This window comes from Euwallacea fornicatus, chromosome 26 (assembly GCF_040115645.1).
Source record: "Euwallacea fornicatus isolate EFF26 chromosome 26, ASM4011564v1, whole genome shotgun sequence".
Classification (NCBI taxonomy): domain Eukaryota; kingdom Metazoa; phylum Arthropoda; class Insecta; order Coleoptera; family Curculionidae; genus Euwallacea; species Euwallacea fornicatus.
Window position 1 is genome coordinate 2,567,571 of NC_089566.1, and position 14,791 is coordinate 2,582,361.

Below are 14,791 nucleotides of genomic sequence, written 5' to 3' on the forward strand. Positions count from 1 at the left end.
TGCATTATTTGCATATGCACATTGTCCTATTTACACATCAATTTCGTTGCAGAATATTCCGCACGATTCCTCAGGTTTAGTGCTCTTCATATCGACGAAATGACAGCCGACAGACGCGAAAATCGGGACCAATTTCTAAAAGATAAATAACTCTAGCGACGTGTGAAATTATGGCGAAGTTTCCGACGTCTTAAGACAGATCCAATCATGAACTTCTCCGGGCTTTAGCCTTTTGTTAGTGGAACTGATTTGTACTCCTTTTGTGAACGGAATAGAAGAAACCGGGCACGGCTTCCGCAGAATTAAAGACTGTGTGTGTTATACATTTCAAAGTTATGCAAAAGTAATCGTCGCAGCCTGAGGTAAACTAACCGTGTTCTCGAAGAGCACGATACAATCCGGGAATGTTGGGTCTCTAGATAAGCACAATCTCGCACGCAGCGTTCAGAAGAAAGTAATTTATATTCCGCAAATATTTCCTTTTAAAATGAGTCACCGCGTGTAAGAATAAATATTTTCCTAATTTTCATTCTCCCAACATTTCCACATTAGGACCCCCCCCCCTCCCCTCCTCCCCTCCTCCTCCCTCTGCAGTCCTCCCCCGGGGGAGGTGTTCGGATAAATGACGGAATTGTTGAAAACGCTTACATCCCTTGTTTACGTGTATTTTGATATCGTTACGTTCGCGGGGGTGGGCGATAAAAATGAGCGCTCATTAGCCGAAGTAAAAATCTTTTAATCTGACGATTATCGCTGCTGTCACGGGGTGCGTTGATACTCCTCTTGCAGGATGAAAAAACGCTGCCGTCCCAACGAAAGAAAACAGAAAGGGTCAAAAATGCAACGTGTTCAAAATTATTTGCTTACTTCCAATTCAAAGTGGATTAGCGAAGATAAAAGCCGGCTTTAGCGAGACGCGAGTCCCCCTCCCCCTCGCAGAGGGGTGCCGCCACGGGGGAAACGAAGTTTGAAGAGAATTTATCGACGACACGTTCCGTTTCTAAAATATATCGAGTAATTACCGAAATTACTTTGTCGAATTTCGGCACTGTGATTCCTCTAAATTTGTTTGGTTTTTACCAATTTGTCAATTGCCACTCAGCGGAAGGGTTGACTACGTAATTTCAAGAGCTGCGTAAGCCCACTTTTGAAAAAATCTAATCAATCCTCACTAGATCAGCAAATATACTCAAAGAGACGAGGAATACGTCCGGAAAGCAGAAAGTTAAGTTAAACACCGTGTCCCGTCGGATAATTAATTCGGTCAGTTTTATCGATTTAAGCGGTCCGATGATGGCATTTAAATTATTTCCCATTCAAGGCTGCTGACGGTGTTTCTTTGCATTGGTGGCTCATATATGTAAGGGCAGCGTTACAGAACCGCATTCGCGCACAATTTTTCCCCCACAGTCGGTTGGTGAACGTCCCGACCGTGACGACGCCCTCACCTTCGTTCGCATCCCGTCGCGGCATGTGAAAAATCCAAGTCCGTCTCTGCAAAGTCCCCAGATCAAACTGTTTTTGCCGTCCTTAACAATTTAGTCGAAGGCGAATAAGTGGCACCCGTTTGGCCATTAGCTGACCGCCGTGTCCATTTGGGCTCTCGAGTCTTGCACTGCTACGTCAGCACTTCGTCTCCGATCACCAGTAGCGTACAGAGCCAAACTAAAAAATAATAAAGGTCAATCTTGATTTTAATTAGGAATTTGGTCCTGACATCAGCCGAGGACTCGACTGAAATGGGAAATAGGAATTAAACAATTCGGACGATTTGTACTGGGCGTTCCAAGTAAAATCCCAATTTATTTTCTCATATGGACGTCGTTCAAGTTTTAGAATAAGCATTTTATTGAATTATTTTACTTGTGCAAGATTTTGCCGTTTCAAAATTAGAAACAGGGGAAACACCAGATGAAACGGCAGGATTAACATCTTCGTTTGGAAATTTAGCGTCATGTGCAGGTGCAAATTATGCCACCGGTTTGAATAGTGCAATCAATTTTCCTAAAATCATGGTCCAGAACAGAGTTAAAAGCGGGTAGAAAATAATGGAAAAAAAATAGGATCATCCTATGTTTTATGAAGTTTATATGAAGGTGCCCCCTCGATGATGTGCTCTCATGTACGCTCGTTTGTTCCATATCCGGCTCAGGGTGAGTCGCAACTAAAATGAAGCACTACAAGGTGATTCATTTGAAAGTGAGAAAATCTAGTTTGAACCGACTTTACGAAACAACCATCGCTTTAGGCCATCGGTTAAAGCAACAGAATACATTTTTGAAACGATGTCTTTGGAACGAAATCATATGCTGTCGGTGCGTGTTTCCAAATCATTGAATTTATATTAAAAAAAAGTTAATGATATTCAACGTTTTTATATCGAATTGAAAGCAAATGTAATTTGGACTTCTAACCGGCATTTGGGCATATTTTACGTTTCGGACTATAATCCGAAATATGGAATTTTGACTGTAAACATCTAAGTCTGAGAATTATGGAAATTTCGAAATTAGGACGTGAACAAGAGTCCGAGTTCACGATGAACGTTTTTCTTATTCCTGAGACTCTGAATTGAAAGCTCCAAATTTAGATTTTTGTTTAGGATTCTAAACCATGCAACTGACGAAATCACCGAAGGGTCGAGTCCACAAAGTGGGTTTGCCCGCCTGTCCGGATTCATTTTCTTCAGCCTTCCAGTACCAAATTCAAACCATTGAAATGTATAGAGGAGAGTTGAGCATTTTTGACTTTTTTAAATCTCGAATTAAAACCAGCTTGCTGAACTCGAAGACGAGGAATTTAACCGCACAATAAATACGGATTTGAGTCAATGAAATCTTCTCCAAGAAAACGAAGCTTAGGGGGTGGATTTTATTTACTGTTTTTGTTTCCTTCTAAGAGCGGTTTTTAAAGTTTTATTGTTGCTTTTGTTCGGCTCTATCTCGTTCTAAAAATCTTTAACTTTGTTAAAAAAACTTCATACTAAAACCCTCATGTATGTTCACGTTGAGTTGAAGGAACTCGAAATTTTGGTTTCGAAGTCAATGTCCAGGAACCAGGAACGCCAAGGGGATACGTCGTGGATCACAGCGGAAATGCCCTCCCTTCTACATAGGCGAAAAATTGCGTTGCGTATACGTAAATATATGTTCTAGATGGCCTCAAAAATACCTCTAATTCCGAAGAATCAACGCGTTAAAACCGAGAAACGAGACCTCATCTTCGTCCTCGACGTCCCATTTAAATTTCGCCACTGTTTTTGAGTTTATTTGGATTTTTGCGAGAAGAAGCGAGGCAAAAACAATTTAGAACAATCAAAAAGCTACCGATAAGCGCCCTTATCGATTCTACGACGCGTTTTGTATCCACGAAAAGCAGAATCAAATTTTAATATTATTGCCCCACCGTGGCTGACACAAGTGCATACGAAATTAGAGCTAGAGGGCGATACCATGTAATGCGAAAATTAAATTCGCCTTACGAACGGACGAAAGTATTGAGCTACGTAAAAACGACGCATATGTGGGAGGTGGCTTGGCGCATTACACAGTCATGCGTGCATTCGATCTCGGGGTTTTGCGCGGATTAAATTGGTTGGCACTCGACAAGGAAAACCAGTTTCGTGGCGTCGCTCCAAGTTGATGAGAAGAAGCCGCGTGTTGGGTAAAGGTATATAAACAGCAGTTATGATAAATATGCAAGCTAGGGCGCGAAATTCTTTCTCGCGTGTAACTTCCGGATAGGAAGTTCGACTTTTGTTTGATTTCTGGCAACATAACTTGCCTTTTTGTTAGTTTAATGTTAAGGAATTTATGTAAAGCGGGATAGGTGTAGTTTCACCTTCTTGATCTAGTTCCTAATGGTCGGGGAACAAAAAGGTATCTATTGAAGGGAAAAAACTTGAGTGCAATGTCTTTATTTTCATCCCCAGTTAGAGTGATTTATCGAAGGTAATTTCGAACATATTATTTCCTTAAGGAGGAACGTCTTTTGTTCAGGTATTACCGTGTTTTAGATACGGAGGACTATTAATGCGTGCACTGGATTTCCTTTATCTAGATAAATGGATGTGCGAGTTAAAATCCCAATCCGCAACGAACAGCCGGAAAAGGGAATATTTATACTTTAGGCCAAGCAAAATAATTTATCGTAAGTAGCTCCCGATTGTTTCGATTATTGCAAGCACTTGGGGGGTAAGTAGCAGTAAAAAAGGATACATTTATGCGTGTGCAGATCTCTTTATCGCACGATGACACTCCCTGGAAAGTCCGATAGTCCAATTTAAAACTAAATAAAGTGAAGGGAAAGCCTAAGGTCCGATTGATGGTGCGGATAAAGATCGAGACAGGCCGGAATCAAAGTGAGCGGTCAGTTGATTGCCATCCTTCGTCACACGTCAAGGGCTGAGATTACCACCCTCTTAACCATAACACCGACATTTTAGCTGTGTGAAAAAGATAAAGAAAAAGCGTTCGCCCAATAAAACAGCCCGAGGGAAAGAGGCGAGCTTTCGCCCGGATTTTCATCTGATTAATACCTGCCCTCGGACGTCAATAAGCAAATGCCTATCAATTTTCTCTTAGGGAATTTTTAATGGAAAACCAACCCGGGTTCGCCTGATAGCGCTTTGATAGGGGCATCTACGTGGAAATTCGCTTCCAGACGAACTTATTTATACAACAGTTTTAGCCCACACGTAGGAAATTCGCGAAACAGAATGCGGCATTATGGTAGAAGGCAAATATTTGGCCTGGGTCTCTCGCGAACCGCTATTGTCATAACATAAGACAATGCGAATGCTGTATCTCATTTTTCATCTGGCCGATCTTTGTAATCTTTATTTGCATCAGCTTGTACGGATCTAATAATAGCTCTGGGGAAAAGCTTTGAGAGAACGTCGAGGGGAATCTCAGTCATCTTGGAGCGTCGTGGCCACTGTATCGAGGGGCTCAGCGCGAGGTTGAAAAAAGGTGATTTTGTCCAGTGGAGCGTTAATTCGGTCCACAATTCGCGGGGAGATACAACGAGATTCTTCAATTAAAACTTATGTTTATTTAGTATTCGTCGAGCGAGTGCTGGCGCCGAACAATGTTTAACCGAAATAATAAGAGACAGTGACCGGAAGAAGAATGGAGAAAGACTACCTCCCGATAACCCAGGGGCATATTCCATTTTCTTCATTATTTACTTCCAAAATAGCTGCCCTAAGCTCTTTTCAAAATATTTTTTTTACCCACTGGTGTGCTCAAACCTCCCTTTCATCAAAGAATATAATCAAAGGGAAACTTTGAACGTCCATATAGGGTGTCTCAAAAAACCAGAAATTCCTCACCTGCATCAAACATCTCGATGCAATTCAGTTTGCCTCGGTGCGAAGATCATTCGTCGTCGAGTTAGGGTGACTTCAAAGCCGATTTAAAAATGACCGTTTTCTCATAATCTGCGGCCCGAATTGGCCCTACGTACGTACAGGGCGTCTCATAAACAGACCGATAGACTTTCAGATGGTGTGGGGCTCACGAACACAAGTATTTAGACCAAACAAAGTTAGGGCCCAAATTATTTCGTTTCCAAGATACAGAGCGTTTCAGTGCTTGTTTTTAAAAATATCTTTTGAATATTTCAAAAACGGGTGGGGATAGGGACACCCTACGACGGGATAAATATGCGCGTTCTGGAGTAGGCAGAATATTTCCACCTACACCAGTGGCCACCTCCACAACACCTCCTGGCGTTTTGTTGCTCAAGTCTCCGTTTTCAAGTGTCGTTCCTTTGGGTTCCGAGCCATTTACGCACGTGGAAACGTTAGATGGCCGCATGGATACCACCGGTGTAGGTGGAAATATTCTGCCTATTTTCGTCTACTTTAGTTTTGCATTACTCCATCATTTGTCTGTAAAGATACCCATAAGGTGGTTCGGTATTCTTCGTTTCTGACTTGATAGAACGCTTTGAAAGCATTTACGACGCAAGCGTGATCGTATTAGTATATACCATTTCCCAATTTTGGTCAAAATGACGCAAAACGTTTCAAAAATATACGACAACGGCCTAAAGTGTTAACCTGCTAAATCTATTTTTTTTTTAAATTAATTTACGTTTTAGAAGCCGCAAATCCAGTTAAGTGAACCTCTTTTCATATGAGTAATTCGTCCTTTCTGAGTAATATCTGATTCGAGTAATAAATCATTTCGTCATATGTTTTTAGGATACTGTGTATAGAAAATGCTGATTAAATTTACAAAAAAATGTATCATTAAAACACTGCGCACTGTGAATTCAATATAAAAAAAAAACTGATATACAGCATATCCGTCCCCCGACTATATCATTAGTATAATTGTTATTTACTTGGTCGGATCTAATTTCGTAGACGGGCATTGTCCCGCATTATACAAACGAATCTATGAATTTGCAAATGGACTCAACTGGCCATTCACGCTGACCAAAGGGATTATTTATTTGTTTACTGTTCCTTGGACAGGTCCACTATTCCTCGCAGCGGTCTTATTTTCCCTTTTAGGCCTATTGGCCCACGTAAATTCATTTTCTCCTGTTGATGTAACTTTTGGACATTAGACAAAATAACTGAAATAGATACTTAGTCTTACTATATTATGTACTATGCTGGACAACGGGTTTAAAAATCTAAGAAAGTTTTGTTGGACCCCTAGTAGAGGTTCGCTGCTATAGGGGTAAGACGAAAAATATAAATACATACGACCGTGAATGTACAGGGTGGTCCACGTAAGTTGGTCCACTATCTCATCTCAAACACCGTAAGGTTTAAAAAGAAAGCTTTGGCGTAAAAGTTATTAAGTGTTTTACAAATGTTTATTTTTTTGGTGTTTTAGAAGTTACAGGGTGGTCCAGAAAACTGTAGCGCGACAAAAATGCAATTTCTTTAAATGGACTACCCTATATTTTGTTACTACAAAATATGGATTTTTTTGCATTTTTTGTATTAATTCAATTTAAAGTAAAGGTGCAAGGAAAATACAACATTTTCTAAATTCTTATAATAAATAAATAACATACATATATATACAAAAAATAAGTAAAAAATAAAAATTCATAAAATATCAATAACTTTTATATTAATTTTTTTTTTGAACCGGGACATTGTATGGAAGTAAATGGGTCACGATGGATAACGCGCCCCCTCCCAGTGCCATTTAACATTATTGAAGGAGTTCCGTCCTGTATGGAGGAATGACGCTACACCTAGGAATTTATGATCTAAAAATGTCCCTCTTACAAGTAAAACTGACGTGTCTTGGGGTTTTCTGAAGAAAAAAATCAATTCAAGATATTTAGAGCTGACTGTTTTAAATGGGTCATCCTGTATAAAAAGAGTAAAATGGGAGTTATATATGTCTAATACATACATCGGAAAAGTCTAAGGATACTTTTTTTTAAATTACGAAATCGATAAAAAGTAATTTCAATTGTAGTTTATACTATACTATACTAGTGCAAGTCCTCGTTCTGCATACTCAATTGATTGACGAAATTGAAAAGCGAATTAACAATTTTCCTGCGGATATGAAAAAGTTACAGTTTTGCGCTCTGCTAAATTATCAGATTGGTTCAATTTCATTCCTTTCGATACTAGCTGGTACTTAGCGGGTGGTCTGAAAATACTCTATTTTACCATGGAACGACATTATGCATTTCGGGATGAGATGAATCGAGCGGTACACCTTCAAGCTAATTTCAACACATTGAAGTAGCTGAGCGGATGGGCGTGTCCCGAAGTGTCAAATGAGTTAATTATGGCGGCGCTTTAGGGAAACTGGAACTCCGGTCGAACAACATCCAGGACGTGAACGAATTACAGCTGCAGCTCAAGATCGATTTTTAGTTTTAACAGCTAGAAGGCCATCTCCAATTACGGCACCTGAATCGGTTGCAGATTTACACATGAGGGCGCATCCCGTTACTGTAGGCCCGGATCGGATACTGGTAGAAATCGTTTACATGAAACTAATCTTCATAGTTGGAGACCACTTGAAAGTCCATCTTTTTCCCGAGGCAATCGCACTGTAAGATTAAAGTGATGTCAAGAATATCGAAAGCAGGATGGAACTGATTGGGCCACAGTTTTATTCACTGACTAATCGAGATTTGGATATCTCCCAGATTTTCGTCGAATAAGAGCGCAAAGGCTGCGTCGAATTGTTGAACGTTTGCGACGTGTTCGGGAAGATTATTCATGTGGAGGTGATACACCAAATGGTACAGACCAGAATAATAATTGACGGCAGAATCGACTTCGTTTTTCCAAATCGATTCGCAGGAGCTAGGAGCTACAGGACAGTCGATGCCATATTCGTAATTCCACGGTCCGACCATTTGCTGGCGCCGTTGGCTAAAACTTTCGCTTCATGCATATTACTGCTCGTCCACATGTCGCGGGTAACGTAAGAGGCTGATTGACCAATGAAGGAATCGCCGCATTGCCGTGGCCAACACAATCGCCAGATCTGAATCCAATTGAGCATGCCTGGGACACACTTCAAAGAAGTGTCGTCACATGTGGCCAATATTTACGGTGTCTTTCGATTTCGGACGCTACTGTCAGAAGAATGGGGAAGGGGGCCACAGGCGGAAATCAACAGTAGCATTTCGAGTATGGACGACAAAATTAAGGCTGCCATTAATAACTGCGGAGGTCATACTTTGTAATAGACTTCAGCTTTTTTGGTTGCTGAGAATGTTTGTCGAGTTAAAAGAAGAGCACTTTTAGTTACATACTGCGTGACACAGGAAAGAGAACACCCCGTAAAATAATTTTTGGTATGCATGTTCGTATGTGGGAACACCATATACAAACATGCAAAATACATGAGATCCTCAGTTTACAATATAGAGGTGCGTCCATCAGACTGTTGGAGCAATGGTTTTGGGATACTATTATATGGTAGCCGGTCAACTTTATTTTCCATTAGAGGCAGCATAACGGTCCAGCGATACATCCAAAAAATCCTGAAACCTCATCTCGTACCTTATTTGGAAGCTCTTGTTAATCCGGTTTTCCAGCACGACCACACGCGGCTAGAGCGACTGTGGATTTCTTTCAATAAAATGCAATCAATCTGCTACCTTGATTAACTCAATCTCCAGACTTCTCACCGATTGAACATGTGTGAGATATTGTAGGTAGAAGGTTGCATAATTTACCCCATCCCCTACAAACCCTAACGGCGCTATGTCATGCTGTCCAGTTAGCCTGGAATAAGATCCCCCAAGAGGACATCGATCACCTCATTAGATCCATGCCTAGACGTATACAGGAATGTGTAACACACCGCGGAGGACCGACAAATTATTATTTTTTTTTTTTATTTTCAACGGTTAAATTTGTTCAATTTTTTTATTGCAGCATTTGTTTCATCGTGAGAGACATGCGCACGAAAAATTATTCGAATAGAATCATGCTTACAGGGCGCTCTCTTCTCTGTGTCACGCGGTGTACTTACTACTTACGGTGTGTTAAATATTTTCTAACGCTACAAGCGGATAACTTCATACGTTTGATTAGTCCCAGAGGGACTTCGATCTATTTATGAAAATATCCTTAGACTTTCCCCGATGTGTGTAGTGTTCCGATGAATGGTCTTTTCAGTAAGTAATGACACAAACATTTTAAGAGGCAGAAGAGCATCGCATTAATAAAACGGTCATATTTTAAATCTGTTCTGCGTTACAAGGCGGCTTAATATCGGTCGGCAATAAGGAAAAAGGGGAGCCAATAATAAGGGTATTGTTAATTTTTTCCCCGCTTCCATTCTCTTCTCTTCGGACAAAAAAGACTGTCAACATTTCGAAGACTTTGAATAAGTGGCCCTTCCTATCAATGGTTTCACCGGCAAGGCGAGTTGGGGTCTCCTCTTATTCCCCACCCCCTCCCCCATCCACCTCTGCGTCAGATTGAATTAAGCAACGACAGGTTGTGTTGATTTGTTTCATTTATTGGGCCATTATCCCCATTCGTAACTCCTGGATGTGAATCTGCCGAAATCCCGCATATTGCTGGGAGCGAGTGACAAATATTGACGTTCGGAGATTTAAAGTTATTGAAAATACAGGCACCTGCAACTAAAAAGGATATTGGCTGCAAAACTTATATAACGAAAATATTCGATTCCTTTTTCCATTTGATATGCGATACTGCTCGAGGCTTTTATGGTACGACGAGGCCAGAATCCCCCCCGCTCCCTCCCATCCCCCGTGCCGGAGCATTAAAGAGGGAGTCGGGAAATATTGTGCTAACGCGAGTAAAAAATTAGCTGTGCAGAAAGGTTGATGGGAAATATGCCCCATAGTAGGCCCTCGATAAAATCTTCTCAAGCACAAACTAGGGACTTAGCCGATATATTACAAAAGCCTGAGGTAGTGTTATTGTCGTCCGTATACAGGGTGTCTTTACTTTTATTTATTTTATATCGGTCCCCAAGCCATAATGTGTCGATGTTATTGAAAAGTGCCTCGAGCCGCTATATGGCTTACGATTTTTTATGTGTTTTCCGCACAAAAAAGCTGACCCTACAAATTTCCAAGTTTAGAAGACACATATCCAGGGATATTAGGGCAATAAATAGGGATTTTTGATAGTCGTTTCCTTTCTATAGAGAGAAAGTTCGCCGGCAGGAGGTTATTTTTTTTAATCGTGGTGACCGCGTAACGCAGCTGTAGCGATTTCGAGAAAATGGATTAGCACTCGTAGCAAAAGCAGCAGCAGCAGCAGCAGCACCGCTCATTCTCATCATCGTATCGAGTAAGCAGAAGCGTAAGACCGCTTCAGCCGAGTCGGTTGTTTGTATTTGGGTTTGAGGATCCATCTGTAAAACAAATACTGATGCTGTCAGTCGGCGGCTCTTATTGTCTTTTTGTTACAGAAATAAACCGCACCCGGCCCGGTCGGAAGAGAAAACTGGCGGCCATTTTAATTCGGCTCCTCTCTGCCCGCGCGTTAGCTAAACAAAAGCCTAATTCGTTTATCGCCCAGGACCTGCAAAAATATAATATTCCCCGATTTGTTTTTTTAAGGGGGACGATACAGCCTTTTTGTCTTTCGGCCTCCCCGTCCTGCTCCTCCGTTATGTTTTTGCGAACGGTCAAACGAAACATGGAGAAATCCTGTACGACAAAACTGCTAAGCGTGTAGCAAAGTAGCTGAGATCCCCGTATAAGATTTGGAACCGTATCAGATGGGACCCCTTGGACAATGCGACGTTGCCCCTTCGAGAGAAAAATGAAAAGATTTGTATCTCCGAAATTGCCTTTATTTCTCGGCGTGACACCGGTGTCGATTATTTGTTAAACCAACTCGATCGTGAATATTGCGAAGACCGATGACTTACGACTATTCTGCATATGTTACCTTTTCCCTATGGTCATTTCCCGTTTCTTTGTCATTTCCATTTATTTCGTTATACGTTAGACTTGGAACCATTAAGTTTTGCTCTTGAGGTGGCTGGCACGTCCTTTTCCATCTAACCTCACCGAAAGGAATTAAACCAGGATTATTTAATGTAAATTTTAGCATCACCCACTCGCATGCACTATCGTCACCGCTATCTCCGTTCGTTATAGTTACTTTTAAAGGAGACCGTGAGAAAAATAGTTTGCGCATATCTGCGTTGGCACTTTACTCACTCGTTCAAATTCGGAATTAGCGTCTCCGCCCACCGATGTCTTATTTTCGTATCTTGTCTGGCAGTTGCGCAGCGTTTCCCCTCTAAACTTTGCCGGTGTCAGATCGGTTTCTTGCGCCGGCGCTGTTAACGTAACTTGGGGGGAGTACCCGCCACCAAATTGTGCCGCCACCCCTGGTCTCATGGAAGATGCGATTCTCACTACTAAAAGCACTCTTACAGAGTGTAGACGGTAAAAAGTTCTTATACTTTTTCATTTTAATTGTGTCGTACCAAATCATGGATTGCGCCAAGCCGTACAACAACTCTCTTTTAACGTTCCTCGGCCCATCAGGATTCGGTCTTCGCCTCTGGAGCGAATCCAGCCTATCTAGACTTTTTCGAGCGAACTGGGCTGGCATGTTCTGTAAAGTTCAAATCGTCGTCGAGGAGCACTCAAAAATGTTTATTTATTTATTTTTTTAAAGATTACTGCAGTGGTATCTACTGTAAAAATTATATCTCTACGGAAACGTTCATGCCTAGTTTGGTCGACTTGGATTTTTCGAAGTTTCCAAAAATTCCGTTGACGTAATTTGTCAAAAGTAACAAAAATCGAGATGGTTACTTGAACAGTCCCTAATGTAGAATTCTGTTCCGATCCGTTTAAATGACTTTCAAATGGAAATTCCTATTCGGGATGCATTGTAAACTTGTAAACAGCCGAAATTGAAATTTGTACATTGACACTACAAAGTTCGTGTTCTAATCGATCAATTGAATTTAATTAATTTTTTATCCAAACTTGATTTTTCCACTTATTATCAAGGAACAATATCTGCGAAATCTGGGTTACATGCTTAGTCGTCTCGACCTGTATTTCAAAATTATCGAAAATTATAAGGAAACATATTTTACCCTAACTGGCCAATTCAATGGCAAACTACTATACCGTGCGGCTCTAAATTGTACAATCCCTTCCCCCTGCCCCTCCTTCTCCTTCACTTTTTCACAAATTACCATTAAAGAAAAAAGAATAAAAAGATACATAATTATATAAAATATAAAAATAAATAAAATAATAAAATAGAAATAGCCAGAGGCTTTTTGTGAGCGCAAAATCGAAAACAATTTCCCATCAACAAACAATTTTTTAAAATTTTTTACGTGCTATTTGACTTGGAGCGTATTGCATTATTCACCGTATTTAATTTTTTTTTTCTCAAAAACTTATAGATAGATTTTGGATCGCAATACACCATTGAATGCGGTTTTATAAGACCTTTAATTTAAGGTGTAAGTTGACTCATGTTTTAATTGTTTTTAATCGGATATTTTGTGCTACCGGTAACGTAAGCAGCATCAGAAAAAGAAACAAACGTCAACGGGTAACATTTTTTATCCCATTTAGTGCTGCCTTTCAATAAAAAAAAATACATCGTCTTACGAACGTAACAGGGAAGGGGGACACAATGCAGAATCGCACGGTATAATGATTCTTTTAGTCAGACTAGTTCATTGCGCTCCGTCCGGCATTTATTTATTTTTAGTAACGCGCATGTTAGCATTTATTTTCGCGCCTACTATACCACTAAAATTCCTTAAGTTGAAATTAAAAAAAAATCGCATCAACTTAAATTTAGAGGTGCCGCCTGGAACTCTAAAAATTTGGAAATGGCATTTAATCACTTTTTTCTCTCGATTTCTCCCTAATATCTACAGTGTCGGACAAAAGTATGGGATATTTTAAATCCATTGTAGTTCTATATCAAAATATTTTATTGTTAAAAAATAAACATTGTACATATTTAACAATATTATAAACAAAAACAAATAAGTTCCTTTCCACAAATGTAGAAAGCGATATAAACAATAAATCATGCCGGACTAAGGAATGGAAGACTTCGTAAAATCAATTATAATCAATACAAAACTTAAAAAGGAATTTGCGGTAAAAAAATAACTTGCAATTACGAAATTTCATTCAAACATTTTGAATAGCGACATAATCAAAAAAAGTAATTAAATAATTGTAATTAAAGCATTGTAGAGAGTTTACTTAAAAAGCAATTCCGCCATCATGTTCCCGGAAACTTTTTTCTTATTTTAGCCTAAGAAATCCCCCCATGAAATATATACATTATTGCCAGACAACTTACATACAGAGTGTCTAAAATAGGGACATCTAAATCGGGCCATACCTGTATCAGTTTAATGTTCTTAATTTTTTAGATTGCCTTCACGGCAAACTTCCCGGAAACTTCCTTTTCCGTACAAATTAACGCTAGTTCAACGTTAAACTAATAATTGCTGGAAACTTAAAAACAGAAAATGGCTGAAAAAAGTTGAAATTCAACAAAGGGCCTCTAAGAAATAGCATGCGTTATAAAACGCATAAGATATTTGCGCACGAGTTGCTAGCGCGTACATTAAGTCGTGTAAGTAGGAAATGTCCCTTTTGTGCCAGTTGTGTATGATTTACGACTACGTTCTACGATGTTGTATAGTTTCTACGACTACGACAAAGTACGAAAAATAAAAGACATTTGATGCCTTAAAACTCGGTACATCAGTTACGCCAAAAAGACCGCCGGGCTTCCGATGTTTATTTGTTTCGCCTCGTCGAAGGAAAATTGCCATGCATTTCCTATTTATTATTAAAATAATAACTTGGTTCTTTACAAATCTACTTCTTGTTCTTGTAACATTGCTATTGCGGTATTTTATGCCATGGACATAGTTGAGACGCCAAAGGAATTTCTGGGCTGCAATCACGTGTGTTGAGATAGAAAGTGGTGTCAGGCCTGAAATACATATGATGATGCCAAAAAGCGAACTTTTTACGGCAGCCACAATGACGTTTCCATATTTGTATGGTTTGGAATTGTTGGTGTCCGAAAATGGACAGCAAACATTTTGGAAGGCAACTTTTTATCGAGCATTTCGTTACTGACGTAACGAGAGGTAAACTTTCGGATTTTTAATAGATTTTGCTTCTGGACTGTATTAATTCAGAGTAGCAAATTTTTAAAATCACTGTTAAGATCTAGAAGGTGGTTTCTGTCGTGGGGTCAAGCTCTATTTTTCTCCCCAGACGTTTTTGTGGTAAATTCTTTAAATTCGAATTGCATGTTAGATTTTGATCTTTTCCA

General features: G+C 39.9%; 1 protein-coding gene and 1 long non-coding RNA gene across 14 annotated transcripts in view; one reads left to right on the top strand and one right to left on the bottom strand.

Annotated features, from left to right (window-relative positions):
• LOC136347076 (forkhead box protein P1-like) overlaps positions 1-14,791 on the top strand; it is a 167,315-nt gene that overhangs the window by 119,781 nt on the left and 32,743 nt on the right. The gene's annotated exons all lie outside the window — the stretch shown is intronic.
• Positions 1-14,791, bottom strand: part of LOC136347117 (uncharacterized) — a 118,956-nt gene that overhangs the window by 32,351 nt on the left and 71,814 nt on the right. For 2 of the 4 annotated variants that reach the window (XR_010733434.1, XR_010733435.1), the window contains one exon: positions 13,952-14,443. The exons of 1 other annotated variant lie outside the window; for it this stretch is intronic. This is a non-coding gene — a long non-coding RNA (uncharacterized lncRNA). Of the gene's footprint in view, positions 1-1,453; positions 1,666-13,951; positions 14,444-14,791 lie in introns of those variants that run through there. One more of the 4 variants, XR_010733433.1, reaches the window with a different exon arrangement.